This window comes from Hylobates moloch, unplaced genomic scaffold (genome assembly GCF_009828535.3).
Source record: "Hylobates moloch isolate HMO894 unplaced genomic scaffold, HMol_V3 SCAFFOLD_6, whole genome shotgun sequence".
In the NCBI taxonomy this organism is placed as follows: Eukaryota; Metazoa; Chordata; class Mammalia; order Primates; family Hylobatidae; genus Hylobates; species Hylobates moloch.
Window position 1 is genome coordinate 98,254,816 of NW_026652281.1, and position 18,752 is coordinate 98,273,567.

Here is an 18,752-nt window from a genome sequence, read left to right on the forward strand (position 1 = left end):
ATATAGTTATTCTAATTCCAATGGTCAATTGAAGTTAAAACCTAGGGAATAAAAAATAAGCTGAATTTATGTCCTCTAGATGGTAAACAGACTTTGATATATTTCATAAAGGGAAGAATTTACTGAAGAACATACGGCACATAATATAGAACTATCTGTTGCTTTCATAGTTTAGAAATTTGAGGCTCAGGGAAGTCCAGTGATTTGCCAACTGTTACTCTACCTTTTAAACCACAGCTGAGTTTCAGTTCTGTTTTCTACTATGTGTCTACGGGGTTTTTATTTGTCTCCATCCTATGATTGAACTAGTATTTGTTAATAGTTAATATTTAAGTAAAAACTCAACATCTAAATGGATCTAGAGGGGAATTAAGGAGTTGCTGTCATTGGTGTCAACATTTTGGTGGAACAGGACATTCTTGGCATTGTCCCAGATCAGTTCAAGAGCTCCAGCTTGTTCCATGTGGTCCTTCTTTGGACAGGTAAACATCTCTGTTCCATCCCACCTGCATCATCTTATCAGATTGTCATGAGGATGTCATGAGGTGGCTTAATAGCTCAGTAGAGGTATGAGGCTGGGGGTTCAAGAAGTAGGAGAAGAAAAAACATACAGCTGTTAATACAGTACTATCCCTGCATACCTACTATGATACAATAGCTATTATGCTAAAGACAAAATATACCACATGCTGGAAAGTATATGGAGCAACAGAAACTCTTATGCACTGCTTTCAGGAGGCAGAGTGGGTAGCCGTATATATAACTGGTGTAACTACTTTTGAAGGGCATTTGGCAATATCTACCAAAGGTAAACATTTGCATCCTATAGGACTTTTAAATGCAGCCATAAGGTTAAAGCCAAAATAAATGGCAGAATAAACAAAGTAGGAAAACATTCACAACAGAAATACAAAGAACAGGCCTAACCTAAACACTAATAACATACTTTCAAAAGTGAAGTGTATCATTAGTTTGTGATACATTCACACACTGAATTGCTATACAGCAATGATAATCAAAAGTCTATGACACAAAATATGTACAAATTTCGAAACAATGTTGGGCAAAATAGACCAGACAAAAGAGCATATCATAGGTTTCACTTACGTAAAGTTCAAACACACACATTTATCTATGACGTTAGAAATCAGTACGGTGATTATCGTTGGTGACAGTGGAATGGATAATAAATGGAGGAGACCTGGGGAACCCTCTGAAGGCAGGTAATTGTCTTTTAGTTAAATTGGAGTGCTGATTAAAAAGTGTATTTCCTTTGAAAATTCATTGAGTGATTACATTATGACTTCTGCACCATTTTATTTTCTTATTTGGGAAAATATTTTTTAAATGTCTTCACACTTCAATTTATTTAAAAGCTAAGTGACTGTTTAAAGCAGCAATGATAACTATGGATTGTGTGGTTAATAAAATTTCTAACAAAAACATAACAATGCAGCTATGCTTATTCTCTATGCTTATTTGGACAACATTAGATCTATTTGTACTACACGAAGAAGTATTCGTTAATCTATTTATTTTCCATTTTCATATTTCATGCCCTGGATTTAAAGTTACAATTCACTCTTTTAACTGATTTCTGATTATATATATTTTCCTCTGGCATCCAGGTTTTTTTTCTTTTTTTCTTTTTTTTTTTTGTAGGTTTATCGGGCTGTTCAGACCTCTCTCCTACCAGGTCTCTGGCCTTCCAGGCAGGCAGCCTATTTCTCCATTTTCCCACCCACTGCCAGTCAGTTCACCATCAATTCTCCCACTTTCCATTATCATTGCAGAGTGCAGCTTTCAGAGCCCGCCACGTTGGCAGCCTTCAATGTTTCTCCCTGGGGTTTGCAATCTCATTCCTGTGATGGCTTCAGGGCCTGCCAGGCCTGGGTCATTTCCAGCGCCTCTCCTGTGAGAGGTTCCCTCCCCCAGCATTGTCCAGAGGGTTTGTATTATTACGATTATGGGTAATGGGCTCTCCATCCTTCAGCCGTCAAAAGCTCTCTCCGCACTTTATCCCCACTGTCTTTTAATTTTCACTTTTTAACTGAAAGCAAAACGAAACAAACAAGAGGTTTATAATCACCTCAATTTAACATTTGGAATGACAAAAAAAAAAAAAAAGTAAATTGGCAGTATCTGAGTGCTTTTGAAAGCCTCAGCTGCCCGTTGGCTTTTCCTGTTTTGTTCTGTTTTCCTCTTTACCCCCTTCCTCATACCACCCTCCTCTTTCCCCCTTCCTGGAGTCTGAGAACTGTCCACGTGATGACAGCTTTCAATACCACTCACCAGAGTCATTTAACCATGGGTTTTAACCTCTGGTTTGTAGCAGCTTGGTGCACCATTAAATCAGTAGTCTTGTTGCAGCACCAGAAAGAGTTGAAGAGCTATTAAATTCAAAATAATTGTTTTGGAAATGGTGATTGCATGCTGTACCCACTGGTTTAGTCATAGTTAAGAGAGCACTAATCTGTTTTTCCCCTGCAACCAAGTGTTTTGCAAAACTTCATAGCTTGGCATATTCCATTACCCAGACCCCCAGATAAGAGTTTCCTGTAAGAAAATTTATAATGTGTTCCTTGTACTTTAATCATGAAATATAAATCCAAATGCACATGGAAATGGACCCTTAAAACTGGACCTGAGTGTCTATTTTGCCTTCAGCTAACTATCCAAGACTCCTTTTAAAGGAAAATGCCTTGACCCCATGTCTAGTATTTTGGTGAGGGGCAATTTTAAGAACTAGATAACAATGATTGTGGCAGGCAGCTTCTAATACGGCCCCAGTGACTTCCAGTTCTCAGAATTCACAATCTGGTTCACGCTGTTCACTTGAATATGGATTGGACCTAATGAATTGCTTCTAATAAATAGAATACCAAAAAAAATGATGGAATGTCACTTCTGAAGTTAAGTTACCAAGAGACTGTGGCTTTTTTTCTTGGGCATCCACTCTTGCTTGCTTGCTCCGAGGGAAGCCAGCTGCCATATCATAAGCTTCCATATGGAGAGTTCCACATGATGAGGAACTGAGGGTATCCCTGGAGTTTTCAGCTAGCCAGGAAGTGAGGCCTCACTGTAATTTACCTTGAGGAGCTGAATCCTATCAACAATAATATACACAAGCTTGGAAGTGCATGTGCCCCCAGTAAAGCCCTGAGATAACTGTAGCCCAGGCAGACATTTTGATTGTAGCCCATCTAACACATTTCCAGTGGAGGACTCAGCTAAACCATACCCAGATTCCTAATCCACAGAAGCTACGAGATTATGTGTTGATTGTGTTAAGCCACTAAATTCCAAGATACTTGTTATATATTAATAGATAACCATTACAATGATAGTAATAACAAAAATTATTACCATTGTTTACATCGTTTCTTAGGGTTTAACATTCTTTTAAAAATATATTACTACGTCTTCAAAACAAAGATATACAATAGGTATTATCGTTTCCACTTATTTCTTTTTTTTGGATAAGAAACTGAGGCTCGGAAATATTAAGCAGATTACCAGTGTTCACTCAGCTTGCGAAGTGGCAGAGTTTGTGTCAGAACCCTAAATGATAACTCTAAACCTTGTGTTCTTCCAAAAGAAAAGTGCTTTGTAAACTGTACAATTTATTATAAATGGGAGTTTAAAATGCCAAAGGTTAGACATTAACACTTCTACCAATAGGGCTTCATGTTTAGAATGCAATACTCTGAAACCTTTGATAATGCAAATTTCTTAGAGAAAGTGCTACCATTTTAATCCCATCAATTCCTGGCATCTCAACATTAAGGCAAGAAGAGTTCATATGAAGGGAAGAGGAAGAGAAAGAATTTGAAGTCTTAGCTTACCAAATAAGGAGGAAGAGCAAATAAAGATTCAAAAAGTTTGTGAAAACCATGACATGTCTCACAAATTAAAGATGGGTAACATTTCCAAACATTTCCTAATAGTGAATCCATTTAAATTATGCCATAAATATTTTAAAATAATTATACAAATTAATAAATGACTAGAGTGTACTGCTGAAAGACATGTGGTGATAATGTTTTTCATAAAGTACTGGACATTCTCTCTCTCTCTCTGTCACGCACACACTCATAGGATACCCAGGACATAGTAGATATTAAAAAAAATTATTGAAGCTGAATCTGAAATGTTTATTTCAGAAGGTTATATATTTGTAATGAACCATAGGAGTGTGTTGCATTACTTTGTTCAAAATGGCTTGTGTTGCTCAAAATAATGCATTACATAGATGTAGATTTAATAATCACCATAGCAACCAAAATGTAAATCTTCCTTTGTATAGCCTCGCCATGTATTATTTTAAATACATTTAATCCTTAGAACCCACAGAGAGTTGATAGCTCGAGTCTTTGTCTTTTATTCACTCTAAGACTAATTTAAGAAGAGATATTATTTCTGTAGAGATGGAGATTGGGACTTAGATCAGTTTTCTATTGCTGCTGTAACAAATTACCACAAACTTAGTGACTTTAAAAAACAAAAATGTATTATCTTGCTGTTGAGAAGGTCAGAAGTCTAAAAAGGGTCAACAGGGTTACCTTCCTTCTAGAGGGTCCGCTGAGGAATTGTTTTCCTTGACTTTTTCAGCTTCTAGAGACCACCTGCTTTCCCTGGCCCTTCATCCCTTTCTAAATCTTCAAAGCCAGCTCAATAGCATATTAAAATTTCTACCTCTCTGTTGTCTGTTTCTATCATCACATTTCCTACTCTGAGCCTCCCGCTTATAAGGACTCTGATATGGTTTGGCTCTGTGTCCCCGCCCAAATCTCATCTCAAATTATAATCCCCATGTGCAGAGGGAGGGAGATGATTGGATCCCCATGCTGTTCTCATGAAAATGAGTGAATTCTCATGAGATCTGATGGTTTTCAAAGCGGCAGTTTTTTACCCTGCGCTCTCACTTCTCTTTTTTGCTGCTTTGTGAGGAAGCTGCCTGCTTCCCCTTCCACCATGATTCTAAGTTTCCTGAGGTTTCCCCAGCCACGTGGAACTGTGAGTCAATTAAACCTCTTTTCTTTATAAATTACCCAGTCTCCAGTAGTATCTTTATCAGTGTGAGAACGGACTAATCCAGACTCCTTTGATCACATTATACCCACAAGAATAACCTAAAATAGTCTTCCTATCTCAAAATCTCTAACTTAATCATATCTGTAAAGTCCCTTTTGCAATGTGAGGTACCATATACACAGTTTCCAGGAATTAGGATGTGGATGTCTTTGGGGGCCATTGTTCTCTCTCCACGGAAACTACTTTGGTTTGGAGAGAGAACTAAGAAAAATAATTCTCTTGAGAAGTGTCTGTTCATATCCTTTGCCCACTTTTTGATGGGATTGTTTGATTTTTTTCTTGTAAATTTGCTTATTTGTAGATTCTAGATATTAGCCCTTTTTGTCGAAATCCTAATGTGAGAACCATGAAGAAAGAAAACAAAAGCTAATGTTTTTGTCTGACTCCTCTTTTACCATAATGGCAGGGCGCTTACTGATGCTCTGGTCCAAACATGCCTGACTGGCTCATTCATAAATTCACATTGTCACATACTCAGTGTCACACACTGTCATCTTCTGTTCAAAGAAAATAACAAAATGAGTATGAAATTATTATTTCTGTCATCTACAATTCCTCTAGCACTATTCTGTACTCAGTAAAGAGTAGTATTCACTACTCAGCATCTGATGTTGGGAATATTTTCTGACAGAGTTGTTTGAGTGCTCTAATAATCCTCAAAAAGCTTGGCCACCTTCGTCTTGAACTGATATTGTATGGCCTATTTGACTTTAAACAATAGCTTGAGAGAGATAGGGGACTGAAAAAGATGCAACTGATTTATGTTACATACAGAAAGACAAAGAAGGAGAGGACCCACAGATTATATATTTACTTCTCCTAAGGTTGGGAAATCCAGTTTCCTGATGGGGAAAAAATTAAGTACTATTAGAAGAATCAAACTTAAAACTTCATATTTTGGACTCTGATTTGTTTCTGCCTTATAGCTCTGGGTAAAAATAACTTATGGTAAATAACAGAAAAAAGTCTACTTGTAAGCTTCATTTTTATCCCTTGCAAAAATAATGATCTAATGAGTTAAGAGATTACCTGGAGAATTCAGAATTTATTGATAGTCTGTTCTAATAAAGGTGATAGTAAACTCTTTTAAAAAGAGATCGCAAATAAAAAAGTTTTTAAAAGAAACTTAAAAATAATAGCCGATGGTTTCCCTGAATGATCTCATTTTTATCAATAAAAGCTTAACATCTGCTAACAATAACATAATATTCAAGATACAAAAAAAGACCCAGAAAATTTTTATTACTCTCACTTTGATGTTTTACAACTAAGTAGGGAAAGTCAGAAAATCTAAGGGGGTTCCAAGTTCTGCCATTTATCTACATATATCTATAAGTAGGTTAATTAATATCTTGAAATGTTGAGGTTTTATGTTTTTTTAATCCATGCTGAAATTTACAGTTTCACTAGGAAATGCAGTGATTCACTCAGATTAGTTCCTTGGAGTGCTTTTGGCCAGGATTCATGCTGTTTAAAAACAACAACATAAGAAGTACCCATTCTGCTTTATTTTAAATTTAAATCAGAGAATAATACTAGTTTGATTATAGAATAGTCTCTAAGTCCCAAAAAAGAACCATTTTCTTGTATTTGCAATTAATAACTTTTATAGTTATTTAATCAAAGGCCTATTGAATTCCAATGATGTGACTAACCCCCTGCGAGGTACCATAGGGGCTATAAAGAGTGGTATGTGGGCCTGATTTCAGAGAACAGCAACAGGGAAAATACACCAAATATTCTCCAGAAATATACAACGTGCTTAAGAGAAAACTATGGATTTCTGATTCGGTCACTTCTTAAATGCAGTAAATTAGTAGCCTTCTCATTGTTTCTCCAACATGCTAAGCAATTTCTACCTAAATCATTTCTTTAACCAAGTACTAGTGAAAAGAAGCTGCTTTCAACTCATTCTCAGTATCACTTTTCTAGTTAATTCCTTCTTAGTATTTATCGTAACTTACATGTTTTATTTGTAGCTCTTACTTTGTGCTGGACATTTTTATAATTACAAATGTTAGCTCATTTAATTGTTTTATTATTCCTTTATGTATAATTTTAATTTGTGTTTATTTGCCATGTTCCCACCACAACCTCTAATAAGTCCTAAAAACAGAGAAATCATGTCTCCATTGAGTGTTTTGAGTGAGACCTAGGGGAGATTTTGGAGAAAAGTGAAACTATTACATGTTTAATTGTCTAATCTTTCTAAATCAACTCAGGGTAGTGCCCATAAATCCTCTGCATTACTTCTCCAGCATCTAATATGGTATCTGGCACAGTATCTAGCAGTTAAATATATGTTTCTCAAATAAGTGATAAAGCAAATGAATTTTTAATATGCTTAACATCATGTATTGCAGAGATACAAGATTATGTTTAAAAATAATAAATCACAAACTACATAATGATATATTGGTTATCCTTTTAAATAGTTTTACATTAATATTCATACAACAAGTGGTCACTAAATGTATTGTTGAACTGGGTGAACATCAGAAACTTGATCTTTAGGGATGAGGTACTTGCAATCTGGTTGAAATATAGATCCTATTCTACCCCACTGCAGTGGGTACCATGATATACTGCCTAGCTACTTCTTCAAAAATTAAGGATTTATTCACCCAGTTGAAGTGTGTGTTGCTGCCAACAGACAGCCTTCAGCTTTCCACTATCTTTAAGGATTGCCTCAGGTAAACGTCATCTCTACAAAGGTTCCAGTTCTTCCCAGGTCAGTCCTCCTACACTGACTGGCCCATATGGCCACAAGAAACTGGCCTTTTTGTCAGTTCTTGGGCAACACTGAAGTGTTATCCCAGCCTCAGACCTTCTCCTGGAGACGGTGACTTCTGTTGTACCTGAATCCTAGTCTGTCTTCTCTCTGGCCAATCCTGTGTTATTTTGCCCCATTTTACAGGGAGGTAACTCCAAGAATGTTTTCTAAAAGTATCTGAGAAAATAATTTTCATACTAGAGTTTGCTTTCAGGGGACTCAAACTACATTTGTTGCTGCCAGGGAATTTGGAGGAAGTAGGATCTAGCATAGAACTTTCCAGCTGGGTCACTTGCCATCCAGCTGGCATTAAGGGACCCATCACTGGCCGTTGGAGGAGCAGATTGTTTCTGGTAGAAGGGATCAATGCAATTGTCAAAACTTTCACCCACATTGAATTGGAATATTATACTGGTTTAGGCAAATGTATTAGCTCTTGAAATGTTTACAAAGGTTTGAACTATGGGAAAACTAGTAACTATAAAAACAGTAGAATTGTTCATTTTGATTGCTAATCTTGATTGCTTTGGAAAAGAAAACAAAAACAACTTTGGGAGAATGATTAAGCAGTGATTAGAGGCTGTTTGGAACAATAATAGCATGAGGTTAGAATGTACATGAGTATGAATAATGTTCAGAAAATCAAGGACAAGAACGCTTGGGATAGAATCATGTGGACCAACGAAAGAGAGTAGACATAAAGTGTGAAGATCTTCAAATCACGTTTAACACCCACCAAAATGATCTATTATAGAAAAATCACAAAGCAACTTGGTGAAATCTTTCTATACTTTTATGTGCAAGTTTACCTTGACAATAGGGCCTCTGCTATCACCACTCTCTTAGAAAATGTTTAATCCACCAATGGAAAATCCCTAATATCACTTCAAGTCAAGGACTCCACTTGATAGAAAAAGTGGTATGAGGCCTTTACCGTGTATGAGTTCCACAGGTCACATGATGTTCCACACTGCTCAGAAGCTGCCAATTGCCAGACTGATAGAATGATGGAATAGCCAGTTTAATGCACAAGTGAGGCACCAATTTGGGGATAACATCTTGAGAATATGGAGAGTCATCCTCCAGGATATGGTGTACACTTGGGAGCATAGGTTCAGGAACCCAGGCATGGCTCGGCTAACCATCACTTCCACTTATCAGAAATACAATATCTGACTTATTCTTATTCTTGAAATGTGGGACTCTAAAATTAAGGGTCCTAGTTTTTAAGATGGGAATGCTTCCACTGGGAACACAGAGTTCTATGGAAATACAAACTACAGCTTCCGCTTTGGTACTTCAGATTTCACGAAAGAGACTAGCACTCAAGAAGCAGAACTACCATCTTTACAGGGGTAATTAGTCCTATTAATAAAAAGAAGTCAGGGCGGCTGCTGTTGGTGGAATTGTCAAAATGAGGGCAGAATGAATGAATTTGGCACACACAAATGATTCACTTGGGTGCCTCTTTGTACTCCCTTGCCTGATTTTGATAGTAATCGGACAAGTTCAATAACTTCTGCTTACAATGGATATGGTATACATGAGCTTAAATCTCTCAAGCATATGGGTCTGGGTTATGTCACTGGGGGAATCTGCTATGCCAGGTGGGGTACTAGCTGAGTGTGGAAGGAGTGTAGAATGGCATCAGAGGTGAGAGAATAGTAGTTGCAACTCTGGCAGCAGCTGTTGAGGAGGGATTAGAGTTCATTCTACTAGCCTCCCTCATAGGTTTTCCTAGGAATCCTGGGGAATCTGCTTCTAGAACTCCATTGAAGAGAGTCCCCTCCCTCATGGATATACTTCTATTTGACCATTACTTACCTGAGGATTAATCAATGTAAAATCATTAATAACTTGCCCTCTAGAGCCAACTTGGGACAATTCTGAGGGAGTCATCTCAGCTTCAGAGCTCCTCATATGATTGTCCGAGGCCTTTGTTGAGATTGCATAACTTCTTCCACTGCCCAATTCTGCTTTCTTCTATTCTCTTCTACACATGGTCACCCCCAAGAGCACTCTCTTATGAACCTCCAGTTCCTGGGGAACTCAATCTATGACATTCCCTTTCCATCATAAAAATTACCTGTCTTCATCCCTCCACAGATGCCTTTTTTTTTTTTTTTTTTTGAGACAGAGTCTCGCTCTGTCACCCAGGCTAGAGTGCAGTGGCGCAATCTCGGCTCACTCCAACCTCAACCTTCCAGATTCAAGCGATTCTCTTGCCTCAGCCTCCAGAGTAGCTGGAACTACAGGCGCATGCCACCAAACCCAGATAATTTTTTTGTATTTTTAATAGAGACGGGGTTTCACCATGTTGGCCAGGATGGTCTCGATCTCTTGACCTCGTGATCCTCCCCCCTCGGCCTCCAAAAGTGCTGGGATTACAGGCGTGAGCCACTGTGCCTGGCCCACACAGGCCGTATTTTTAAGACTCAGTGTCTTTGAACTCTACCAACTTTGAATTTGAATGTCTGAATCTTCCCTTCTTGTAAATGCTTCTACTCTGCTGATTGCATTAGTTATGACAGAGGTTTCATGGCTCACAAAGCCAAAAAATCCTTACTATTGGGTTACTTACAGGGAAAATTTGGCAAACCCTGATTCAGATAACACCCTTTCCATAGTCTTTCAATGTTACCATAGATGGAAGGTGGAAGCTCAACATCTCTTTTCGTTTTATTTTGTTCTATAATACTGTGAATTTTTGTGTTTTTTAAATTCTGTTTTACAGTTAATACATCATTCACTTTCATTTTTTCAAGTGCATAACAAATGAAATTGCTTCTGAAAATCACTGTGTTTTTACATAATAATATTGATTTAATATCTGTAGTATCAATAGTATTATTGAAATAATATAGTAAATCACTAGTATTGATTTAACATCAACTTTTAAGAAATAAAGAAAAGTTCTGTCTGTCTTGTCTGTCTCAATCCTTTTCGAAGTGAGGTGTACTTACAGACATATGGGAAAGAGAAATAATAAAATAACCAGTGTGATTGCTTCTGAGGCATATTAGCATAAACCATCAGAAGCTTGACTTTCTGTTTGCTAAACTGTTTTAGACAAGATAATTACATTAAAGTGCTTGGTATTTTCAAGTTATTGCATAATGTCATGAGTCTTAGATGATTTTGTCTGGCTGTGCTCCTGATAGCAAAATCAATGAAAATGTACTGCAGTTAAAGGGGAGGATTTTGGAAGAAGTATGTGGGAGGTCTGGGAGGAACTTCCTTTTTATCTGGACTGTGGAAAGATTTTGCCAAATGTTACCAAAGGAAACAGAATGAGAAAAAATTTAGCGTTGCTCTTCTACTTACAAGAGTCAGGGGATGGCATAGAACTTTTTAAAAAATGGAATTTATTGTAAGATACTTGTGGTTAAAATCTAAGACAGGAAATGCAAATCAGCTAGAAACTGAGTAACCTTTGTCTCTCTCTGTCTCTCTTATGGCATCTCATTCTGTCATCTGCTCTCTTCTCTCACCATGGTCTGGCATTTCCTTTATATTTTGGGTATCTTTTTCTACTTCGTGCCTGTTCACTTAATGGTTTCTACTTCCTCGGGAGTGTAGCTTACAGACTCACATTCCCACAATTTCACCTAATGCCTTTTCTCTACCCATGACTTAATTTCTGTTTAGGTGTCCAGTGATTTGCTTTTCCCCACTCATTTTTCTCATGAAGTATCTCACCGAGAATCACATAGGCCTGGCTAATTCTGTCATGCTAGAACTCCTCCTGGGGTGTTGCTCAGTTTATTTCATGGCTCTTCTGATCCTGTCTTTTGAAACATCAAATAGTACATCTGCTGAGATTGTAGGTATATCATTATAAGGTCTTTAAAGAGTTTTCTCTGATTTAGGGACTATGGACAGAAAGCTATAAACATGACACACCTGGTAAGATATTTCTTGTCAACTAATATCTTGACTTAGTTTCCCCTAAAAGCAGAACCTGAAATACAGGCTTGAATATGCACTTTTTTATCTGGGGCATGACATACAAGGAGTGGGGTTAAAGGACAGGGGGAGTAACAGAGAAGAAAGAAACGCTACATACATTTGTGTTAAGGTATTGGTCATTGCTGTGGGTGACTGAAGGCTCTATCAGCGAGGCATCTTCTAAGTTGCTTTTTGAAATATATGTCAGAATAAAATGCTCCAGAGACAAAGGGGTGGATTTATTCATTATCTCCACTTGGTCATGGATAGCCCTGTGGGCATTTGCCTCCTACACTGTGGAGTACATATGTGTGAGCAAAGAGCAGGTTCTGCAGGCGTCCCTTGCCATGGGATCAGAAAAGCACAGGCCAAGATGAGCCACTGTCTGATTGCATCTGTGCAATGCGGTTAGAGAACATGGCCACGATAATCTTGAAATGGTACACAGGGAGGGTCTAAATCAGTTGGTTAATATGTTCTTTGTATAGAATAACACATATTAACCTTGACCCTTGAGTAGTCATTGAGTCCTCTCTCTCTCTCTTCTTACCGCTACTATAGTTAGACCTCATCAGTTCCTGCCTAGAATGTTTTAATCTGTCTTTTCTCTTACCCAGTCCCCATCTATCCACCATATTTTTTCCAGAATAATTACAACCTACTAATGTCATTATTATTATTATTGCTAATGTCATTTTTCTTATAATTCTTAAATAAATCCTTATTTTCTTTAGAAAACAAAGTTTACGTATTTGCAAGGCACACAATGAACTTATAATGCTACTTTGCCTGCCTCTTGTTGCTTCTTTTCCCAAAGTATCCTAATCTTGTTTCAAAACATGGTGCAATTGTCATTTCCTCTCCAAAACCAGACCCCCATTCTTCCGTTATTTTTTGCATACAAGTAACATAGGCTACATTATGATAAAATCTGTCTTCATATGAGACTATACACTCCTTTTGACTAAGGCCCAGATATTATTTTTAATTTAATTTAATATAATTTAATTTATTTATTTATTACTTTGAGACAGTCTTGCTCTGTCACCCAGGCTGGAGTACAGTGTTGCAATCTCAGCTCACTGCAACCTCTGCTTCCCCGGGATCAAACGGTTCTCCTGCCTCAGCCTCCCAAGTAGCTGGGATTACAGGCATGCGCCACCATGCCTGGCTAATTTTTGTCTTTTTAATAGAGACAGAGTTTTGCCATGATGGCCAAGCTGTTCTCGAACTCCTGGCCTCAAATGATCTGCCCGCCTCGGCCTCCTAAAGTGTTGGGATTACAGGCACGAGCCACCGCGCCTGACCCAGACATTATTTTTATATGTACCTCCAGCTTCTGGCACTATATGTATTTTAAAGCAGGTGTCAATAATATGTGCTTGAATAAATAAAAGAAATTAAAATAATAAGTGTTATTTTATTCCATGTATTTTGGATGTGACTTCTAATTTTCCATATTGTAGTAATTTCTGTATAACCGGCTTTTATGGGTTCAGATGTTATGGCTACCTTCCTTTGCTTTAGATGTTACCAAAAACTTCCTGGCAGTAAATGCAGTAGTTTGTGTCTTCACAGCAAACTCTAACTACTCTAGTTTTGGGGGTGCATCATTCTGCTGAGTAAGTTGAATTGCATTTTATACACTCAAGTTTGAAAAATGCTGTTGGAGCAAATCTTAATTTGTATGTGAATCTGAATTCTTGCCAAATGAAGTAACTGAGAAATATTGGTGTATATTGTGATGTATTTTGTAAAAGCTAAACTCGATAGTATCACACTAGGTCTGTATAAGAAATATTTTCAGAAATACCATTATGCCAATAAATAATCTCTGCTATATATGTAATATATATAAATCTATATATAAGTGTGAACACATGAAATATGAGAATAACTATAATAGATTCTAATTACTCTGAGTAATCAATTGTCTAACAGAATATAGTTTGAATTCACCTTCATATGTAGGTTTTTAATTAAAACCTTTTTCCCCTGAGTGGGAAAACAATGTCCACTTCCATATTTACTGAGTTCTACATCACTAGAGTTGTTCCAAGAATGTGCATTAGTGAATGTGCTAACATTCCTAGTCTGACAGCCAACCTTTATGGTTTTGTGTAAGTCACTTTGCTTCTTGACATCTCAGTTACTTTCTCCAAAACGTGGCAAGAGTAACTTTGCCAAATGAGACAAGGATGAGAAGTAATGTATATAAAAGTTCCTGAGACATCAGAGTACTCAAATATAATATAAATAACAATATGCTTTTAATCAGTTTTATTGTTTTTACTCCTAATTTTGCTCTCAGTAGTGATACCAATAATAATAGAGGCTAAGTATTGTTTGGAAATATTTACAAGAGAATTCAAACGTCAGGTGCTTGATGGGTCCAGGTCAGTATCCCCAGTCCCATTAATGCTTCTGATAGATAAACCATCTAACTTCCCTTCTGCAGAGTTGCAAATCATTGAAGGACAGAGAAAGGGAAGAAGAGACTATACAATACAAATATAAGGGAAGGTGCAAAATGTTGAAGGAACAAATGAGAACTATATCAATATTCGTAAAACCCTCAGGCGAGCTTTTGTTCTATCTATTCCCAAAGTTCCATGAATCTGTGATAAGAAGTTATTGAGAAAATCCCAGGAAATATATTTCTACTTTTCTTTTTACCTCAAAAGTTGTTATTTATTTCTACTTGGGTAAGTTCTAGAATTATCCAACATCATGAGATCTGTCCAACCAATCAAATAGAAGACGTTAGATTTAAGATAGACAGATGGCTTAGGATACAACTACTTTTAAGGGATTATTTATGTTAATTTATGCATTAGTCTTTTCCAAGGTACACTCAAAATATCGGAGTATTATACACAAGCTAAAATGAGATTTAAGAAAGTAAAGGCAGGGGCAGATAAGGTAAAAGAAAGGAAAACCATGAATATGCATGTTTGAAATAAATTCATCTGAAGCCTCTAAGCCTGGGTTGGAGAGGAAGCATTGCTTTTGTGATTTCCTTAAGAGCTGAGCAGATAAGATGAGACTATATTGCCTAACAAGAGGGACAGTGTCTTGGTCATTATAAAGAGCTAATTAGGTTGTTTCATAACCTAACTATATTCTTAAAGAACAAGCATGAACACAATCCAGTTTAGACAATATCAAAGTGCAGTTACATATCCTATTTGTAGTATGCCTAGAATAGATTCCACGATGAATCCTTGGAAATCACTCATGTTTGAGCTGTAATAGAATGGCAACTCTTCTCACAAGTTCTCTCAGAGTTCATAGTCATGTTAGGGATGCCTCACAGAGTAATTGAAGTAAATATCAGAAATTTACCCAGCACACCGACTCTAGTAAATTTTCTTTCCCAAAAAGCGTACATGCAAATGGCTTGTTTTCTTTGAGAAATCGAGCTTGAGGCAGAGTGAGATAAACTAATAAGCAGCTAAATCTCTTATTTCATTGATCCATTTCTTTCAATAATTACATCTTCAAAAGTACACAAAACAATATATAGAGTGCTCAAAATCAATAATGCTAAGGATATGAAAATAAACAGTTTGAGCTGACTTTCGTGTTTTGAGGAGAGGCAAAAACTTTATTAAAGGGTAGCACTGGTGGGAATGGGATATTAGATATTAACAATACCACCATTCTTAGTCAAGTGTCTCAATATATTAGTTAAAAAAGATTACATCTTATTTATAAGCATTCTCTCTCTATATATAAATACACACACATATACTTGTACATATATGTGTGTATATATACATATACAAATGTGTATATTTGCATATATTTACACAAAAATGCATCCAAATGTGTGTATTTAAAAATAAACTTTAGTTTTTCTCCTCATACGAGCTACATCATTTTCCTGTTACATAGGACTCTAGTTCAGTTTATTAATTCTATCTCTGGGACTTTTCTAACCTTTCTTACACTTCACTAGTCTGAAAGTAAGGAATTTACATCATCCTGAATTTGGATTCTGAAATTAATAGTTGAGAATTAATCATAAAGAGTATAAAATATCTTGAACGTGTTTCCAAAGCTGCATAGACATACTGAAGCTTCTTAAATCAAATACAATACTAGCGAGAGGAAAAAGGAACCAAATGTATCTGTTTAACAATGAATGGTTGACACATCTTTTGGCTTTATGTTAAACCTAATGCGTTGTGTCCTGATATCAAGATAAGAAGTTGGTAGATTCTTTCAAGAAAAAAGGGAGGGAAAAATAGATTTACTGCAACCAAATGTGTCTTTTATGAGATTGCAAATTGAAGAGACAGGCAAAAAAGGGTTGAGTAGTTAAGGGCATGAGATGCTCCTGGTGATGAGATTGGAGGCATTATAATGAGCACACATGGGATTTTGGGAAAGTGATGCAGGTAAATAAACACAAAGTTATCCTAGGCTCCTAATATGATGGAGAAATTCACAATGTCTATATAAAAGTTGAGTACCCAAGACCATTACAACCTTTATACACAACTGCTGCATTCAAATATGCACCCAATACATCTTCTCTGTTTCTCTATTTTTGTCTCCATCTTAGGGGCTAGTGACACAGAAGTGAACAAATCAAATTTATTTTTATCCTTACTAAGCATATATTTTTAATAGTAAAAGAGAAAAAACTGAAATAAAGTGTCAAACTATGTTACTGTAAATCTAGCTAAATATTAAAAAGTGGAAAACACAGGAATGGTGTGAATGATGACAATAAGATCTAGGTGGGATGGTTGGCAATGGTGTCTCTCAAAGGGAAGCAGGTATGATTCTCAGTGAACTGTGGGGAAGAGCTGGCCATTGAAACAGCAGAAGGACAAGCATTCTAAGTAAAAAGATGGGAAGTGCACAGGTCCTGAAGCAGTAAAGAGTTTAGCCTGCATAGTGCATGTTGCAAGTGCCCTGCCCAGGTCTCTTTCGCATGCTGGAACATTCATTTCTTAGCTCCTGTGATATTTGCTGACAATACACAGTTGCTTCCTTCTCTGCATAATTGTCGGCCAAAGAGGAGACCCAAATGAGTACTTAGTTGACTCCATTGGAACATCACTTGGTACCTGAACAAGTCTAGCAAGCATATCTGATCAGAATATGGTAACCAGCACCTCAGACTCCTCAGGGATGAGAGTCCAGATCTTCAGAAGTTCCAGCCTAAGAGGATTGAGGTATAGAACATGTGGCAGAGGAAGATGATAGGTTTCATTAAGGGCTGTGGGAGAATTGCAGCATGGGATTGCAGTTTGTAAATTATCTCAGGTTGTGACTAACTAGAGTGCTGGAGAAGCTGTGATTGTGGGGAATGAACTTAACATGAAAACAAGTGAATATGAGCAGTACGAAAATTCTCCTGTGGAACGCACGCTTATATTTCCCCAATCCGCTTTCCTTGGCTGGTGCAGCCTCACCCACTTAAGATGCTGTAAGTGTTGACTGCTAGCAGCTTATAACTGTTTAGTTATTTAAGGAATAAAACAAAAAATGGGATCAACACATGGAATCAACCTCACCTGGTAAGTATCAGTCTTCCCTCACCTAAGAGCAAAGACATAGTCTATGACTAACTGAATTCAAGAAGCTGGCCCCATTATCTCAAGGTAGAAATAACTCCGTGGTGTAATTTGTGCCCAGAATTTTTGTGGAATTATTAAGAAGGTAGTCTTCATCTGAGAACAAATTACTGCTTAATTCTTTCAACCTGATCTATCTACTTTTCTCATATCTTTCCCCTTTAAGCACGCCCTAACACATTTCTTTATCATGAAAAATCATTGTAACTTCTGTTTCAGGAAAGCAACTGAAGACAGAGTGTTCTAAGAACCAAGAGAATGAATGTGGCTGATGTGTGGAGAGAAGAGATGAACCAAGATGAGACTGGAAAGGTAAACTAAGGAAATGAGATAATCCCTTTAAATTTTATTTTGTAAGCAAAGAGAAATATTGAAAGGATTTCTGGTGACAGAGGAGAAGGCAGAGTGCATTTTATAATATTAAACACACACACACACACACACACACACACACACACACACACACACACACTACTTGTTTCTTTTAGTAGAGAATTGATCTGAGTTTGACAAGTGAGTGAAGTCCAAACAAAAATGTGGTTAAAAGAACCAGAAAACAAAAGTCTGAGGTTCCATCTTTGATTGATTGATACCTGTGTTTGAGTTTCACTTACTACCTCTTTGGAAGGGGCATAGTAGAATCATAACTGCTAAAGTTTTGTAATGATGCTCACACCAAGTCTCTTCCTGCAAAATGTTAGAAAACACTTAGGATAAGACAGAGTGATTTCAATAAAAAATTATATTGCTTCCACTCACATTAAATGTTAAGGTGAAAAGGGTGCATAGTGATGGGTCATTATTTCAAAAAGGAAAAAAATCATATGAAAAGGAATAGTGTTTTAGACATGAAGTCCTTGCCCATGCCTATGTCCTGAATGGTATTGCCTAGGTTTTCTTCTAGGGTTTTTATGGTTTTAGGTCTAACATGTAAGTCTTTAATCCATCTTGAATTAATTTTTGTATAAGGTGTAAGGAAGGGATCCAGTTTCAGCTTTTTACATATGGCTAGCCAGTTTTCCCAGCACCATTTATTAAATAGGGAATCCTTTCTCCATTGCTTGTTTTTGTCAGGTTTGTCAAAGATCAGATAGTTGGTAGATATGCGGCATTATTTATGAGGGCTCTGTTCTGTTCCATTGATCTATGTCTCTGTTGTGGTACCAGTACCATGCTGTTTTGGTTACTGTAGCCTTGTAGTATAGTTTGAAGTCAGGTAGCGTGATGCCTCCAGCTTTGTTCTTTTGGCTTAGGATTGACTTGGTGATGTGGGCTCTTTTTTGGTTCCATATGAACTTTAAAGTAGTTTTTTCCAATTCTGTGAAGAAAGTCATTGGTAGCTTGAT

At 37.0% G+C, this 18,752-nt stretch overlaps 1 long non-coding RNA gene across 1 annotated transcript in view; it reads right to left on the reverse strand.

Annotated features, from left to right (window-relative positions):
* Positions 1 to 248: 248 nt before the first annotated feature.
* LOC131383703 (uncharacterized) overlaps positions 249 to 18,752 on the reverse strand; it is a 54,115-nt gene continuing 35,611 nt past the window's right edge. Inside the window, exon 3 of the long non-coding RNA XR_009213939.1 lies at positions 249 to 575. This is a non-coding gene — a long non-coding RNA (uncharacterized LOC131383703). The remainder of the gene's footprint in view (positions 576 to 18,752) is intronic.